Genomic DNA, 16,438 nt, shown 5'->3' on the forward strand with positions numbered 1-16,438 from the left:
AAGTACTCGGCTCTTGAGCAAAACTCGTCCACAAAGCAACCCACGTGTGGGAAAAGCGGACGGTAGGGACAGATGGGATTCATTGCCCTGACACCTCTATGACACCCAACTCTTGGGAACCTGAGCAGGCAGGTGGGTGGAAGATACAGGGAACCCTCGATCTCCTTAAAGCAGAGCAGGGGTGGAAGGGCTTAATAAAGAACGTCCGCAAGGTAAAGTAAGTCAGGGAGCCACGCCACATTAATGGCGCCACTCTCCAGACTCTAAGCCATATTAAAGGATTTTAACTAAGTGAACAGTTGAAGTGACATGAATTATCTGAGGCTAGGTATGAGTTTTCTCCACCCAGAAACCTAGTATAAAAGTCGAGCCTCAGGTACAAAGAACTCTCTTTGATTCCTCTAAGGTCACGCACAAATTACAAAAGAGATATATTGACTTAAGCATCAGAGACCCCCTGCCTCCACTAAGGCCTCCCACTCTTTGTGTTTTCTTAAGAATGCAGGTGAAAGGCCCAAGACCCGAGTTGTTGAAACTCAACCCAAAGGCGTACGAAACGCAGCGTTAACAGTGAGATCTCAATAGACGTCACGTGTCTTTCGTATGCCTATGACAACCCGTTTTCAGACAACTCAAAGACAAGAAGAAGCAACGTTAACAAAGATGAAGGCAAAGCTCGCCACGATGGAACAACTGGTAGGAAAGTTAACTCCCGAAGTGGAGACCCTCCGAAGAGAGAACAAGACACTCAGAGTAGTTACTAATGGACCAGAGAATGATGCAGGACCAAGCGACAAAGAATACGTAGGCTCCAGAAATGCAAGAAAGGAAGGTGCTGCGGAGGAAGAAAGGACAAATATGCAGAACAAGCTATGTAACCTCAAAGGGAAGTACGAAGAGATGGAGAAAAAAATGGGCATGTCATCTTCAGTAGACCACTTGCTCACCAACTCGAGTCTACCCTATAGTGAGGAGGTGATGGTTGTGCTCCTACCACTAAAATTTCGAGTTCCCCCCATGGACATGTACGATGGGGCTAGAGATTATCTCGAACACCTGAAAACCTTCAGAGCCCACATGACCTTATATGGTTTCCCAGGGGAAGTGGCTTATAGAGCTTTCTCGCTGATCCTAAAGGGACTAGCAAGAGTATGGTTCGAGTCATTGGCACCCAGGTCCATAGATAGTTTTGGGCAGTTGGCTCGTCTGGTCCTCACACAATTTATGGCGAGCAGAAGAAGAAGATGTCCCGTGGCGTAATCTTCTTACCATCAAGTAGGGGAAAGACAGAGATTTGAAAGCATACCTATCCAGGTTCAATAAAGAGCACATGACTACAGATAACCAAAACGAGAAGATAACTTTGGCAGCACTTTTAGGAGGGGTATGACCCTAGTCCCACTTCATGGCAAAGTTGGCAACGAGAACTCCCGACACGTTAAGGGAGTTCAAGGATCAAGCCGACAACTTCATCAACGTTGAAGATACACTCTAAGCTCTAACCGAACCAATGAAAAAAGAACTGGAACAAGCAGACAGGAAAGGAAAGGAACCGGCCAAGAGCAAAGCTCTCAAGAAGCAGAAGAAAGAACAACGTGACAACAGGAGGGAAAAAGCCCTTACGAGAGGCTTGGGATTTCGATTTGACTGGACGGCACTCACCATCCAAAAAGACGGCCGACAAGCCACCCAAGAAGACGGCTACAGGAGCACTAGTCGTCCTTATTGCACCTACCATTAGTCCAACATCATAACACAGAAAATTGCATTTCCTTGAAAGAGGTCGCAACATCCTCCTGCCCGGAGACAAAGGCAAGAGTAAAGTAGGAGATCACGAGAAAAAAGAGTTGAAAAGGTCGATAGGCCAAAGAGGGAAAGGAGCCCGAGATAAATGGTAGGTACGTGGGGACTCCCTCACGATTGGCCCCTCACACCACAACAGGAAGGACTGCCACTGGGGGAAATCAGGACCATTGCGAGAGGATTCACCGACGAGGGCATGACCTCATCCAGTCGGAAGGCACACACCAAGCAAGTAAGATACAGAGAAGTGTATTCGATAGAATACCGCCCAACCAAATACAGGAGAAGCGAACCAGCCTTTGTCATTTCCTTTGGAGAAGACGACAAGAAAAGGGTCCTCCATCCACACGATGATGCCCTAGTGCAGAGTCCAGACACCCTCTTCTAGGAAGCCTTTACCTGGATGGGGATAGATACCGCTCGACTCTAACCAGCTCTCATGTCACTGAAGGGTTTCTCTAGGGACATGGTCCAGCTAATCGGAACCATCACATTGTCTGTCTTGGCAAGCAGCGCCCCCTATACGGCTTCTGTCATGGTAGACTTCTTGGTGGTAAATGCTCATTCATCATACAACGTCATAGTCAGCAGACCTACCCTCAACAATCTAAGGGCGGTGACGTCAACCTACCACTTGAAGATGAAGTTCCTAACATCTCGGGGAGTGGGCAAAATTCAAGGAGAGTAGGTCCTTGCACGGGAGCGTTACGTGTAGGAATTGAAGCTGAAGGATGGTGGGGTGCATGTGGTCCACACCTTGAGCAACGACCACGTTCTCCCGCTCCAGCCTGAACATACCACAATGGATGGAGAGATCCGAGATGAACAAACGCACAGAAAGGTGGAGCCGAATAAGCCACTGGAGTTGATCCCCGTGAACCCAAGCCGTCTGGAAGCCACGACTAGGATTGGTAGTAGGATGACAATCGATATACTAGGATGTCTTCGCCTAGAGCCACGAGAACATGCTTAGAATCGACCCAGGGACCATACAGCACCACCTAAGCGTGAACCTAAAGGCTAAGGGAGTAAGGTAGAAACGCTGAGATTTCAACACTGAGAAGAACACTTCCATCACCGTAGAAGTCAATCAATTACTCACGACGGGCTTCATACGAGAGGCCTATTACTCAGACTTGTTGTCCAAAGTGGTGTTGGTGAAGAAGCAAAGAGGTAAGTGGAGAATGTGTGTTGACTTCATCGACTTAAATAAGACTTGGCCAAAAGACAACTTCTCGCTACCCCGCATAGACCTGATTGTCGACTCCACGAAGGTTCATTGCATGCTCGAATTTATGGATGCCTACTCCGGGTACAACCAGATATGCATAAACCCGGACGATGAGGAGAAGACTTCGTTCATCATTGATCGAGGATTGTACTGCTACTCTGCCATGCCGTTTGGGCTGAAAAATGCGGGGGCCACCTACCAGTGGCTGATCAACCGCTTGTTCAAGAATCAGATCTTGAGAAACTGAGGTCTATGTGGACGATTTGCTAGTCAAGAGCGGAACTCCTGAGCAACACCTGGATGACCTCCTCGAAGCCTTAACAGTATTAAGGCAATACCAGATAAAGTTGAACCAAATGAAGTGTGCCTTTGGTGTAGACTCCAGGAAATTCCTAGGTTTCATGGTGTTAGAAAGGGGAATAGAAGTTCATCCGAAGAAAATGAAAGCCATACTCCACATGGCCCTTCCTCGAAGCAAAAATAAAGTGCAGAAACTCGCCAGATGGGTAGAGGCCTTTAACAGATTCGTGTTAAGGTCCACCGAAAGGTGCCTACCATTTTTTAAGGTATTGCTCAGCCAACCCAGATGTGGAGAAGCTTTGGTCTTATACCTATCAGTCACCCCGCAGGTGGCTTCCTTGGCCTTGGTACGAGATGAAGGTGTGACCTGAAAGCTCGTGTACTACACTAGCCGAGCTTATCGAAGAGCAAAGGCTAGATACCCACGCATAGAGAAGCTCGCATTCACCTTAGTAGTGACCACCCAAAGACTCCGCCCGTATTTCTAGGTTCATCCAGTAAAGGTCCTCACTGAGACCCCCCAAAGAAGATCCTACAAAGACCTGATGCCTCAGGTTGCCTTACGAACTAGGTCATGGAGCTGAGCAAGTTCGACATCGAGTACGCACCATAAAATTTTGTTAAAGGGAAAGTGTTGACAAATTTTGTGGCATAATTCTCCAGCTTTCCAGAATTGGTCGAACATGCATCTCCCATGAAGTCCTGGCAAGTCTTCATTGATAGTGAGTCCAGTCGGGCTAGAGGGGGAGTGAGGGTGAATATTATTACAAACGAAGGTGAGGAGCATAATTATGCTATTAAGTTGGCATTCAAAACCACGAACAATGAGGCAGAGTACAAGGCACTATTCTCTGGTTTGGTGATCAATAGGTCTTTGGGTGCCAAAGAAGTAGATGTGCGAGCCGACTCTCAGGTAGTGGTCAATCAAGTATGAAGGGAGTTTACTGCGAAGAGCGAAAAATTGAAGAAGCATCTAACACTGATAGAGGCCAAACGCTCCCAGTTCAGATACTTTCATATACAACAAGTGCCGAGAGCCAAGAATCGAAAGGCGGATAAATTAGTGCCAGCGAAGTTCGAGCAAGAAGATTTTTTTCTGCTAGAACGAACGATGATCAGGACTGTCGAGATATCCGTCATGATACCCATCGTGGGAATTGAAGTGGTAGAAGTAAAGCTGAGAGCTCCAAAATGAGCGTTGGATATAATCACGTACATAGATCTCAATGAACTACTCAACAACAAATGGGAAGCTAGAAAGTTCAGGAATAGAGCAGCGCGTTATGCTCTGCTCGAGGGGATCCTGTATAGAATAGGATACTCCACACCTTTCCTGAGATGCGTCTCACTTGAAGAAGCTCAATACGTGCTAGCAAAAATACACAAAGGAATCTGTGGTGACCACTCTGGGGGAAAGGTGCTGGCAGGCAAAGTAATGAGGGCGGGATACTACTAGCCTCGCTCCCTCTAGGATGTTGAGGAGTACGTGTAGAAGTGTAGGAAATGTCAAGAATACTCCAAAGTGGCCCATTGCCCACCAGAAGAATTGATGTTAATCAGCTCGTTGTGGCCCTTCACCTATTGGGGAATTGACTTAGTAGGCCCCTTCCTCCTAGGTAAAGGAGAAATAAGATTTGTAGTAGTAGCAATGGACTACTTCACCAAGTGGGTAGAGACTAAGGCATTGTCAACAATCACGGCGAGCAACATCACACACTTCTTGTGGAAGACAGTCATCTGCAGATTTGGCATTCTCCATGTCATCATATCGGATAATTGAGGCAGTTTGACTCTGACCACTATCGAGATTGGTGTCGGGAACTGGGGATCAGATTTCGATACTCGTCTTTAGGACATCCTCAGTCCAATGGACAGGTGGAGGCAACAAATAAGACATTGATGAGAATACTCAAAAAGAAATTGAGCGACAAAAATGACACCTGGGCAGAGGAACTTTCTGAAGTTTTATGGGCATACTGGATCACAGTAAGGGCCCCAACAAGAGAAACCCTCTTCACTCTCACTTATGATCATGAGGCGATGCCACCGGTCGAGGTTGGGATCCCTACCTACAAGGTGCAACATTTCAAGCACAACTCCAACAATGAACATTAGAAGAAAAACTTGACCTGCTTGAGGAGGTTAGGCTTGAAGCAAAAGTAAGGATAATCATCAACAAAAGAAGAGCGGAATGATGTTTCAACAAATGGGTATGCCTAAGGGTATTCAAGATCAGGGATCTCATACTGAAACAGACAGGAACAACTACCCGAGACGAAGGAAAGCTGGGCCTCAGTGGGAAGGCCCCTACGTGGTCACCGCCAACAACTGCTAGGGCTCCTACTAGCTTTGAGACTCCCAAGAAAACTAGCTATCACACCCCTAGAACATCATGCACCTACGAAAATTTTGTTGCTAGAAAAGTTTATGACTTGTAATTTACATTTTCATGTTAACAGTGTATACTCTATTAATGAAAGTGTGGCTTTTCAAGAATAAAATATGTCTTGCCTATCTCGACTCCCTACTCCAACAACGTAGGCTCCATCGCCAACTACTTACCTCCATTTGAGGCTCCAAAGAGATGAGTTAAGCCTAAAGGCTACTTTAACCCCCTAGCGGGGGAGAGCGGGCCAGCCTTCGGCTGCTTGACATTTACCTTTCTCGTGAGCATCAACAAGTGGGAGCGGGTCTAGTCCCAAACTTCCGGGTAACTTACCTCTCCGCGGGGCCCTAAAGGGCAAGATATGTCTTAAGACCATCTTATCCCTCCCGCGATAAAGAGTGAGTCCAGCCCCTCGGCTATCCAACAATCTACCCCAACCTCTGCCACGAGGAAGAGTGGGATCGGCGCCAGCCTAACCCAACAATTACCTTCTAGGTGATGTTAGCAGGTCAGAGCGGGTCTAGTCCCAAATTGCTCAAAAACTTACCTCCCCATAAGGGTTAATAGGTGGGCAGGTGGTAGGATAATTGTAAGGGGTTTTCCCCCTACTAGCCTGTATAGCAAGCCCATGAGGATCTCTGGGGAAGTGAGTGAGAGACTTTGGTCAAGCCCAAAGACCCTATTCTAAAACGAGTCAGTGAGCCTTTACAGAGTACTCGGCCCATGAGCAAAACCCGTCCATGAAGCAACACATGCATGGGAAAAACGGACGGTAGGGACAGATGGAACTCGTCGTCCTGACACCCCCTCTATGACACCCAACCCTTAGAAATCTGCGTAGGCAGGTGAACGGGAGATTCAGGGATCCCTTGATCTCCTCATAGCAGGCATGAAGGGCCTTAACAATGAAAGTCTGCAGGGTAAAGTGAGTCAGGGAGCCACACCGCATTAATGGCGCCACTCCTCGAATTCTACGTCGCATTAATGACGGCGTCTAATGAGCCACGCTACATTAAAGAATTCTAATTAAATGAACAATTGAAGTGACATGAATTCCCTGAGGCCAAGTATGAGCTATCCTCACCCATAAACCTAGTATAAAAGTTAATCATAGGTACGAAGAACTCTCTCTGATTCCTCTAAACTTACACACAAACTACAAATGATATATATTGACTTAAGTATTTGGAGACTCTCCAGCCTCCACCAAGGCCCCCCCTCTCTCTGTTTTCTTAAGTGTGTAGGTGAAAGGCCCAAGACTTGAGTTGCTGGAACCCAACCTAAAAGCGTACGAAACACGGCGTTAACATAAGTATTAAGTAAATTTGAGGTAAGAATATGTTATAATTACTTTTTATACGACGGATGTCAGTCCTATAATCTAAGTTTTCTTATATAATAATTTTAATGACATGAAATTTTATGATAAAATGACAGTACTATGTCATATGTACTCTAAAAATAATTAATAAGTTTTTCATATCAATATAATATTATATAAGTGAGACAGAATGTAATATATAGTATAACTCTTAACTTAGTTATTTTTTTAGAAAGAACATCATCTTTTTATAATCTTGTGTTGTCAAAGTGAGATTTTATTTTCTTTTACTAATTTAGAGTTGGATAGAAATTCCAAAAAATATCAACTTAAGTTTTAGAGCACTTATTTAAATTTTAAGCCTTGGTGTGAAATCCTATATTCTTCAATTTCATATAATAATTTTGATCAAAAATTGCTCTTCAAAGTTTATGAAATTATTGAAAATAAAAATTATGGATCTTTTGTGGATCTTGTAATGAAGATGAGTAACATAAAAAGAATATGTTTGAGTTGAAGGTTTAGAAATATATTTTGACCTAATTTCTAAAAAATAATGAAAGTTAGAATATACACACACGCACGTATATATGTATGCATGTATGTATGCATGTATTCTTTACAAGTGTGGCTTTTTGTCGGTTGTATAAAACTACAACCAGGTGAGCTAAAGCAGTAAGAACTTGAGAAACCAAACCACACTTGATACTTGGATGTGTTGTGAAACTAACAATGACAAACAAAATAAAAGCAAACAATCACACGACACAAACTTAACGTGGTTCATCAACATGACTACATATATAGAGCTACAAAGAGTTTTATTCCATAGGAGATTATAATCACTCACAGTGAACTAAAAGAGTATAATGAGTTACAAGAGTATCACTCTACTCACACAATCTGAACTCTCACTCTCTATGGCTTTTTCACTCTCTTAATATGCTCTCACATCTTTGACTCTTTTGTTCACTACGATTTGCTAAATATACTCATAAAAGAACAAACATTACATATATATAGTGAAAAACGGCTCTGGAGATCCAAAAAGAAAAACTGGGTTCTTCACTCAAGCGGGTGTGAGCCCACTTCGAGCGAACAACCAATCGAACATTGATTCGAGCGATTTGTCGAGCCCTGCTGAAGTAAATGCTAGGGTTAGTGCTTCACTCAAGCCTAGTATCACGCAAACTTTGAGCGAACAATCTTTCTAATCTTCGCTTGAGCCCATTGTCGAGCGCACCTCAAGCAAATTCACTAGTTGAGCTTCGCTCGAGTGCCAGGTCAAGCGACAGTTGAGTTAACTTTCTATTTGCGCCTTTTCTGCTCACAAGCAAGGCTCCAAATGCAACCATGTTCACATACTTTCCTGATTCTAGCAGCCTCTCTTGATGTGGTCCAGGTTGCCACAACTCCAGCAAGTGATCTACTACCCATATTTTTGTCTCTTTGTTCACTACGATTTGCTAGATATACTCATAAAAGAACAAACATTACATATATATAGTGAAAAACGGCTCTGGAGATCTTAAAAGAAAAACTGGGTTCTTCACTCAAGCGGGTGTGAGCACACCTCGAGTGAACAACCAATCGAACATTGATTCAAGCGGTTTGTTAAGCGCTGCTGAAGTAAATGCTAGGGTTAGTGCTTCACTCAAGCCCAATATCACGCAAACTTTGAGCGAACAATCTGTCTGATCTTCGCTTGAGCCCACTATCGAGTGCACCTCAAGCAAATTCACTAGTTGAGCTTCGCTCGAGCGCCAGGTCAAGCGACAGTTGAGTGAACTTTCTGTCTGCGCATTTTCTGCTCACAAGCAAGGCTCCACATGCAACCACGTTCACATACTTTCCTGATTCTAGCAGCCTCTCTTGATGTGGTCCAGGTTGCCACAACTCCAGTAAGTGATCTGCTACCCATATCTCATCTTGCTCCTGCCCCTGTTCTTGGAGTTTGACCTACCGTGTCTCATGCCTCGATAGTTAATAATCAGGGCCAAGCCCAAACCCGAGAACTCACCAGAGTCTCTTCTACGTACCTCCTCAGCAAGAATAATGTCATGTACATCATCGTAATTCAGTTTCATCTTGCTAGCTGAATTACTCATCGACATCCCCATAGCTTCCCAACTATTTGGCAACGATGCTAACTAAATCAACGCTATGATTTCATCATCAAACTCAATCTCTACAGAAGACAATTGATTTGTAATCATATTAAAGTCATTAAGTGTTGGGCCACGAACATACCTTCTGACATCTTCAAATTGAACAACTTTTTCATCAAATGCACCTACTTAACTGACGACTTTTCATACATCCTTGACAAAGCTGCCATGATAACGTTGTGTGCAATCGATCTTGATAGTGTCAGCCCAATAACCTTTAAAACCTATCACTCTAACAGGTTCCAATAAGCATTGTCCATGCTCTCCGACTTTTTCTCCAACAGTGGAAGATGGAGTCTCTTCCTATAGGGCCATAGAGGTAGTCCTCTATCTGCATCTTCCAGTACCCGAAGTCAGTGACTGCAAACTTCTCGATCCCAGGTGCTTTCATTTCGTCTCCAGCTGTCGTTCTCCGTCATACCCCGAACCTTAACACTTGATACCAGTTGTTGTGAAACTAATGATGACAAACAAAATAAAAGCAAACAATCACACGACAGAAAATTAACGTGGTTTGGAAACACCTACGTCCAAAGAGCTACAGAGGATTTTATTCTATATGAGATTACAATCATACATAGTGAGTTACAAGAGTACCACTCTACTTAGACTATCTCAACCCTCACTCTCTAGGACTTTTTCACTCTCTCAATATGCTTTCACACTTTTGCCTCTTTTGTTCACTTTGATTTGTCGAACATACACACAAAAGAATAAACATTACATATATATAGTGAAAAACGGCTCTGGAAACCCTAAATGAAAAACAGGATTCTTTGCTCAAGCGAGTGTTGATCAAGCATCGAGCGAACAACCAATTGAACATTGACTCAGTGGTCTGTCGAGGGCTGCTCGAGCGAACACTAGGGTTAGGGCTTCGCTCGAGCCCAGAATCACGCGAACCTTGAGTTAAAAATCTACTTGATCTTCGCTCGAGCCCACTATGGAGCGCACCTCGAGCAAACTTACGAGTTAAGTTTCGCTCAAGCGACAGCCGAGTGAACTTTCTGTCTACGCCTTTTTTGCTCACAAACTAGGCTCCACATGCAACCCAACATGATGCATACACTGTATCTCTTAAAATTAGTTATTCGTTGCCAGCTTCTATAGGATATGTATTTCAGAATAAGTTAGCCTAAATAAAAGGCAGTCTGGGTTCTCTTTATTAATGAGACTAGTAATGTGGAGAATCTTGCTTTACTTTTCATGCACTTTCTTTCTTGCATTCTCATCAGTTATGCTAATTGGATTGATCTCCGTGTGTTTGGATCAAAGGATGAACTTAGAGAGCAAGCACTAATATCATTCCAACTTGCCAATCTTTGGTCATAGAAGTTTTAAGCTTCATGTTTATAATATATTTACCTGATATGTTCTCCCAACTCTTTCATTGAACTGAACTATGCCAAACTCCCTTTCTTTTGGTTGTGGCCTCCACTTTGAGACATACATACAAAATCTACAAAATTAGAGTGACGGTTGGCATAAGATATATTGAAAGATTTAAAATCGCTGAACTAAACTAATTTATAAGCTGGAGGATTTAAAAAATATCTTCACTTTTCAGGCCAATCCTCTCTCTATATGAGTTTTCTTCCTCTCCCTAGTGAGCATAACCCCTCTTTGTAGAATATTCCCCTTCCCTGCAACCAACCTTTTCTCTCTACTTGCTAAACTACCTTTCCCTGCAACCACCCTTCTCTCTTTATTTGCCAAACCAAACATTCACTTCTAAACCATGACTACTCAACCAGATCTTGAGAGCATTATCTCCATGCTGAAGCCTTAACTTGAAATGATTTAAATCTTGAACAAGAAACAGAAGTTGCAACCTATCTTTCCAACCATGCTCTCATTGGACATACAATATCATCCAAAACTCTCAATAAACATACCTTACATGCTACTATGAAGGCAGTATGGAGCTTTGTCATTAGTCTCACAATTGAGGATCTAAAAATACCAACAACTTTTTTTTCACATTCCCAACACATCAGAAAAAACATCGTGTACTAACCCAGCGACCATGGAATATCAAAGGGTTTCATATGCTCATTTCTGAATGGCCCCCTGGCCTAAGCATTCAAGAAATCGCACTTAACATAGCAATATTCTAGCTGTAAATTTATGGTCTTCCTCTAGAAATGATGACCAATCCCAATGCTGAGAAAATAGGAAATGTAATGGGTAATCTTATCCAGGTTGATCAGATCTCAAGTTTTGGAATAACCCTCATGAGAAGGTCATAAGAATGCAAGTAGAAATCAATGTAGACAAACCTCTCCTCGGAGGCTTTCCTTTACCGAGTCCAAGTAGACCCGCAATATGGGTTTTCTTCAAAAGGAGAGATTATTAGAATTTTACTACTATTGTGGTCGTCTAAGCCATTATTAGGTTTTCCACTCATGACTGAGCTCCCATTGGTTAACAGAATCTCCCTTGCTGAGGTTAATTCGATTTAATTATTACTCAAGTTATGTTATGTAAAGATGTAACACACTTGTAACATATCAGAAAATGTAAAGATGTGTACATGCTGGTGGTTTTATTTTAAGAAAAAACTTATTGATCATCTCCACACACCACACTTTTTTTATTTTTTTATTTTACTAAATATGTGATATATGGATAATAAGTAGAATAATTCAATAAATTTAAGAAGAATAAAACCAATTATTCCTTCATTAGTCTAATAGTTTTATGGAACTTACAGTGGCAATGGGACTAACTGGTCACTGACTTATGCATCGGAAGTATTCCCTCGAACTCCCAAGCCGTCTTACTCTTTGATTGCAGGTGATCGTGAGACGGTGATAGTGAAACATGCCCATAATAGAGTGTCTAAGAGAACACAGATGGCAAAACTTCTCTCTTTCTCTCTCTCAATTACGAGGGAGAAACATGATAAAAAATTTCAATATAGAACTGAATCTGCATCTTACTTGCAGAGTGTGACCCCACATTTGTCTTTGGGTGGTGAAGTTTTTTGGGCTGGTCAGCATCGAAAGTCGGGTCTTGGTTATGCTGCTCGTTACAACATAGACAAGATGGTACTTTAGCTTTGCTTTTATCCTGTATCACATGTTTAATTTTGGAAGAAAAATCATCTTATTTAGATACAATTTGGGGCAATATCAATTTGGGATGGTAATGTTTAATGTGTTGATGTTTGCTTGCTTTTGTTTTCTCATATAATAATGTGCATTGAAATAATAGATGAATTTGTCTGGACTGGCCCCTTGGATCGAGATTAAAATAGCCACCGTTAAGTACAGCTTGGGAATGGTTTTAGGACTTATACACGGGCATTAATTGAAGTAATTAGCCAACTGACCTAAAAGGTTTTACTAATTGGAGGGGCGTTTAAGAGAGATGTATTTCTGGTTCTGATTGTGACTAGCGTCAATTTGAGACCAAGGACCTGCATTTTCACTCATTTTAAAATCTATAAATTTCTCATCATTTTGGCTACAAGTTGCCACTGGACAAGTTGATTGCAATGGAATGGTTGCTGATTATGCTGTTTTTCCCCCTTCTATTCAGGTGTCTCAAGCATCAGACTTGATGTACAACTACATGTCAAGAGATGTCACAAGAAGTTTTGGCCATGATTACATCTTCAGACAGGTAAATTCTTCTATGCAAATCTTTAATATATATGAAATTTGACTTCTTGCATTGGTGATTTAAACGTTGGGAGTGTACTTATATGCATCATGGCACTTGCCATTCTTAATTCACAGAAGAGTACCAAATATATAAATTAAAGCCGCAAAATTATAGAACATACTTGGAAGAATTGGCAGACAACTTTTAAGAATGTCTTGTTACTTTTGACCTTAAACTATCATTAGCAAATGTTATAATAGCTAGAAAACAAGACTGCCTTCATAGGCATCGTTATACTCTGTCAGTTTGCTTTCACGCATTCATGGCATCTATCATTCTTACTTTTTATAGAAGATCACCAAATATGAATATTTGAATCAAGAAATTGAAGAACAGAGTTGGAAGAATTTTTCTCGAACAAATACAACTTCAAATGTCTTGTTTACTTGTGACGTCGTCTATTTATTAAACAATGTGTTGTTTTTCAATCATGATAGTTTGGGTGTCAAGGCATTTTTAAGTATTCTGAGAATATTTTACTATTATTTATTATTTTATTATTATTTTGGACCTACTTTTTATTATTATTCACTACTATTCAATATTCTATCATCACTATCCAAATGCAATGACGTGAAATGAGAACATCTCTGTTGTCGTAGATCATTGTGAAGTTAGCACTTCATCGAGTACGCCTCTATTTCATATGGTGGGTGGATACTCTAGCCAGGGCCCAAATTAGTTCCCCTATTTATTATAATTGCCTATTCATTTGCTTTCTCCAGGCCATTAGTGAAAATAGAATGCAATATTTATGTCAAGACTTTCAGCGTTATTTTACTTGGTAAACTCACCATGGTGCTGCATAAGTAATATGATTTTAGTCGATCATAGATTCAATTGCATGAGGTGTGAGTCAGCCATGTTTGTTTAGCTTGCATTGATAATAGATGCATCTACTTGGATGGGTTTCAGAAAAGATTGTTTACTTCAATCTGATAAAACTTCTGCACCAGCAAGCTAATTTGTATAAACTGTTTTACAACAAAAGGAATGTTTTGTTTAATTCATTGTTCTATCAATATATCTATCCGAGCTATTGTGCATTAACGACAAAAGCTAAAGAAGGTTCATAATCCTATCATAATCACTGTTGGCAATTGTCTCCCAACCAGTACCATCAAAAGCCCACAGTTTCTTGCATATTGTTTTCTTGAAACTAGTGATGCAGAAAGAGATCTGTTACAATGATTGTTATGATTCCCTCTTCCAAATGAGGGTCAATCTGGATTTGTTAGAAAATTTAGAACTCGTAACAACTTTATACACAAATTGTATTACTATATATTGTGGTTGTTTCAGTGTCGGCTTAGAGGGAAGATTGATTCCAATGGCTGCACGTCTGCTTTTACAGAAGAGCGATTAAATATGGGTCTTATTTTTATTCTCTCGGCAGAGGTCAGCAATCTTTTTTTTTTTGGTTATGCTGATGCCTTTTCTTCTGCAGCACCTTCTTGGTTTATATCACTTGGTCTATCCTTCGAAAGTAGTTATAATCAAGGAATGGACTCTGAGAAGGAGATTTTCTTAATTGACCTTTTCCCCCCTTAGAGAATCACATTTCTTAAGCTACTGAATTTGGGTTTTGCAGATAGATCGCAGCAAGAAAGACTACAAATTTCAAATTTGGGTTTGGTTTGACAGTTGGAGAATAGCAATGATAGCTCCAATGCTTCTTACACATAATATAAGCTAACACTTGCTGACAAGTAGGCCAAATGGAGATGAAAAAAAATTCGGATGCCACCATCTCTGAGCTACAATTTTTGTTTATATATGTATATATATAAAGGAAAATACTTTAGCCACAAATGGATTACACAAAAATAATCTCACAAATTGATGTGACATGATGTGATTCGTCAAATTGTAAATTTACTTTTATTGTAAAGTAGGTTTAATGGACTACATGAATCTACATCAATTTATAGGAATACTTTTGTGTAATCTTATATAAATATATTCCTGAGGCAGCATCAGCTCCTGCAATAGTTATGGCAGCTGTATGTATTGTTTGGCAGTTAAAGTTCCTATCCCTTCGACTTTGTCTGTTGTATGTTATGGCAGCTGTATTATTGATTTGGTGAGATTGGAATGTGAAATGTAATATTGTCCATTGTGCGATTTGAAGATCATTTGGTTTTAATATATTACGTTGTTAAATGAGCATGCTTCATGAAAACGGCAGACGTATTATGAGTACAGGCTTTTCATTTTGTTTGTGTTTTAAATGATTGAAAAGGGGAAACCATGTAGCAAGACAATGATAACCCCAAAATAGGAAACATGAAGACAGCAGGTAATTGATCTCTCATTAATTACCCAGCAGGAGGTATTGGCAAGATGATATGGATTCTAGTTTATATTGCCTTGTAAGTTATAAAATTAATCGAGCATCATGAGAAGAAAGGTTGAAAAGACGAGCTTGTGCTCGAGCTCTCCCTCCACTCAAACCTCGGAGTTACTATGGGTATAATAGGATTACACCGACCCATTCAAACCAACCATCGATGCCCTTTCATCTTGCGGTAAAAGCAAAAGATGGTCAAGTGTTTCTTCCTCAGGTTATCCACTATGAAGATCTTTCCTAATGCACCAAGCCAAACAAATAATGCTATTGCTACTGTTGATGATACCCATTTCTCCAAATCTTCTTCCAAGGAAAAGAGACGTTATCTTGAGGGAAGAGTGCGTTGTAGACAGAGTTGATACCAAAAGTCCGTCTTTTGGGAGGAACCCATAAGATGCTATCAACAGCTTCCCTCTGCTTGAAAGAGTACAAACAATCGAAGAACGAAGAGATCATACCAACCCAATTATGTACTGCTCCAATAAAGGAACATGCTAGAATCCTCAGAGGTCTATCTTCAAGTGTTGGTCTCCACACCATTTATCATGCTAGAATCTCATCTTTGACCCACCCCCCACCTCAAATTGAGGATGAGAGAAATCCCGTGTCTTGATGTTTTTCCCCACCCCGACTTCGAACAACCCCCTAACCTCGTTCAAACACCAAACTCCCAACAGGTTACTGTATTTGACTTCTATCACCAATCTCTGCAATGCATTTTTTCCATGTCATCACACCATGACAACTTGTACAACGTGGTACTTGAATTCATCACCGAGTCCTCTCCACAAGAAATCCTGCTTAACTTAAGTTTCTCAATACAATGAGCGACACTGACAGGAATGGGGAATTATGACAAAAGGCAAATTGGAAAGGGTACTCTTAATCAGAGTGGCCCACCCACCCTTGGATAAATTGAAAAATAGTCACTCCTACCCAGCCAATTGACGCTTCATTTCCTCAATAATGCCATCCCAAATGAATTTAGACTTCAAGAAAGACATGCGCACTTCATAGGCAGAGAAGCCACCCTACATCCCAAGACATGGGTCAATCTTCCTCTATCATTCACAGATTCAGCCAGAACTCTGATTTGGCAAGATTAAATCTCACCCCCAACACAATTTCAATGCAAAATAACATACAAGCAAGTGACACAGATGATCCAAAGAAGCCTCACAAAAGATCAAGGCATCATCCACACAGAAAA

This window comes from Juglans regia, chromosome 6 (assembly GCF_001411555.2).
Source record: "Juglans regia cultivar Chandler chromosome 6, Walnut 2.0, whole genome shotgun sequence".
NCBI classification, from domain to species: Eukaryota; Viridiplantae; Streptophyta; class Magnoliopsida; order Fagales; family Juglandaceae; genus Juglans; species Juglans regia.